This window comes from Styela clava, chromosome 12, assembly GCF_964204865.1.
Source record: "Styela clava chromosome 12, kaStyClav1.hap1.2, whole genome shotgun sequence".
Lineage (NCBI taxonomy): Eukaryota > Metazoa > Chordata > Ascidiacea > Stolidobranchia > Styelidae > Styela > Styela clava.
This window is the reverse complement of record NC_135261.1, coordinates 17,362,501-17,365,000: the sequence shown is the minus strand read 5'-3', so window position 1 is coordinate 17,365,000 and position 2,500 is coordinate 17,362,501. Positions and strand designations below refer to the sequence as shown.

Sequence of the window (2,500 nt, the reverse complement as noted above, 5' to 3'; positions counted from 1 at the left end):
TCGACGTTCAATGTGTTCTGCAATTCACATTACTTCTCGCACTTGGCTGCGTCCTTCATCGACTCGCGAGCCGAGTGATCCACCGTTAAGAGTCGTCCTCGACGTTTCGCCCGGCGCCGAAGCGCGCGGACGTCACACTGTGGGATCGACCACAAAACCACCACCGACAACAACTGCACAAAAACACCAACAAACGGCGCCGAGCGACCGCCGGGCTGGGCCGGCGGCACATCGAGCGCGGTGCCCAGAAGCCACCATCGCACTCGGCTGCCTTGCTATGCCAACGTGTTACGCGTGTCGCACGGGGCGGAACCCCGATTGACGGCCGCCCTCTCGGCGGCACCCAAAGTGCGCGGTCGGCCGGGGCCTTCCACCACTTTCGGTAATAATCCTTCCGCAGGTTCACCTACGGAAACCTTGTTACGACTTTTACTTCCTCTAAATGATCAAGTTTGATCGTCTTCTCGACACGCCGACGCGGCCGTTGCCAGCCGCGACGGGGCCGATCCAAGGATCTCACTAAACCATTCAATCGGTAGTAGCGACGGGCGGTGTGTACAAAGGGCAGGGACGTAATCAACGCAAGTTGATGACTTGCGCTTACTGGGAATTCCTCGTTCAAGGGAAACAATTGCAAGTCCCTATCCCAATCACGAATGAGGTTCAACGGGTTACCCAGACCTTTCGGCCTAGGTTAGACACTCGCTGCTTCACTCAGTGTAGCGCGCGTGCGGCCCCGGACATCTAAGGGCATCACAGACCTGTTATTGCTCAATCTCGTGTGGCTAAACGCCACTAGTCCCTCTAAGAAGTTAGACGCCGACCGAGAAGGTCGCGTAACTATTTAGCATGCCAGAGTCTCGTTCGTTATCGGAATTAACCAGACAAATCGCTCCACCAACTAAGAACGGCCATGCACCACCACCCACAGAATCAAGAAAGAGCTCTCAATCTGTCAATCCTACCTGCGTCCGGGCCGGGTGAGTTTCCCCGTGTTGAGTCAAATTAAGCCGCAGGCTCCACTCCTGGTGGTGCCCTTCCGTCAATTCCTTTAAGTTTCAGCTTTGCAACCATACTTCCCCCGGAACCCAAAGACTTTGGTTTCCCGGAAGCTGCCGGAAAGGTCGTCATGGTAACGCCTTCCGATCGCTAGTTGGCATCGTTTATAGTCAGAACTAGGACGGTATCTGATCGTCTTCGAACCTCTGACTTTTGCTCTTGATTAAAGAAAACATTCTTGGCGAATGCTTTCGCAGTAGTTCGTCTTCCGCCGATCCAAGAATTTCACCTCTAACGGCAGAGTACGGACGCCCCCGTCTGTCCCTCTTAATCATTACCTCGTGCTCCGAAAACCAACAAAATAGAACCGAGGTCCTATTCCATTATTCCATGCAACACTATGCAGGCGAACAGCCTGCTTTGAACACTCTAATTTTTTCAAGTAAACTTATCGGCCACCGCCGACACTCAGTCAAGAGCACCGACGGAGAACCGAAGGTGAGGCGAACGCAACCAGTGACACGCCTTGCGACGGACCGGCGGCGCTCGCCCAAAATCCAACTAAGAGCTTTTCAACCGCAACAACTTTAGCATACACTGTTGGAGCTGGAATTACCGCGGCTGCTGGCACCAGACTTGCCCTCCAATGGATACTCGTTAAGAGTTTTAGGATGTACTCATTCCAATTACAGGCCCTCGTTAGAGTCCTGTATTGTTATTTTTCGTCACTACCTCCCCGTGTCGGGAATGGGTAATTTGCGCGCCTGCTGCCTTCCTTGGATGTGGTAGCCGTTTCTCAGGCTCCCTCTCCGGAATCGAACCCTGATTCCCCGTTACCCGTTATCACAAAGGTAGGCACGTAGCGTACCTTCGACAGTTGATAGGGCAGACACTTGAATGATACGTCGTCGGTGCAGAGACCGTACGATCCGCGTGGTTATCCAGAGTCATCAAACGTCACAGGACGAACCCGGTCGGTTTTGATCTGATAAAAGCGCGCCTCCCGAAGTCGGCGCTTAATGCATGTATTAGCTCTAGAATTACCACAGTTATCCACTTCGCTCACGAGACCAAATAAACCAAGACTGATTTAATGAGCCATTCGCAGTTTCGCTTTACGAGAACTCGTACTTGCACCTGCATGGCTTAATCTTTGAGACAAGCATATCACTACTGGCAGGATCAACCAGATAGCTGCGACAGCTGCGCTCGGCCCTTGCTGGGCCGCCCGGCGCGTGCTCGTCGCATTCGTTTAAGACCGAGGCGATCGCCTGCGGCCGTACTCAGCTTCGACAGTCGCTGGCCGCGACGTCCACGCTCTCGCCGGCAGTGCCAGGCGGAGCGATTTGCGTTTTTTCTTTGCTCGCCCTCTCTCGGGCTCGATCCATTCAGTTTCGCACAAACAAGAGCTCTGCCGGCCGCCTGCAGCGGTGCCTAAAACCCGGTCATAACAATGCGACCGTTCTGCAAGGCCGACAAGCGCTCAAGCCAGACGCTCGAT

The 2,500-nt window shown here is 54.1% G+C and overlaps 2 non-coding genes across 2 annotated transcripts in view; both read right to left on the bottom strand.

Annotated features, from left to right (window-relative positions):
- Window positions 1-94, bottom strand: part of LOC144430983 (5.8S ribosomal RNA) — a 154-nt gene extending 60 nt beyond the window's left edge. Inside the window, exon 1 of the ribosomal RNA XR_013479843.1 lies at window positions 1-94. This exon is cut by the window's left edge and continues 60 nt beyond it. This is a non-coding gene — a ribosomal RNA (5.8S ribosomal RNA).
- Window positions 95-383: 289 nt separating this feature from the next.
- LOC144430881 (small subunit ribosomal RNA) lies at window positions 384-2,192 on the bottom strand. The gene has a single exon (XR_013479793.1). It is a non-coding gene; the product is annotated as a small subunit ribosomal RNA (ribosomal RNA).
- Between the last annotated feature and the right edge of the window lie 308 nt (window positions 2,193-2,500).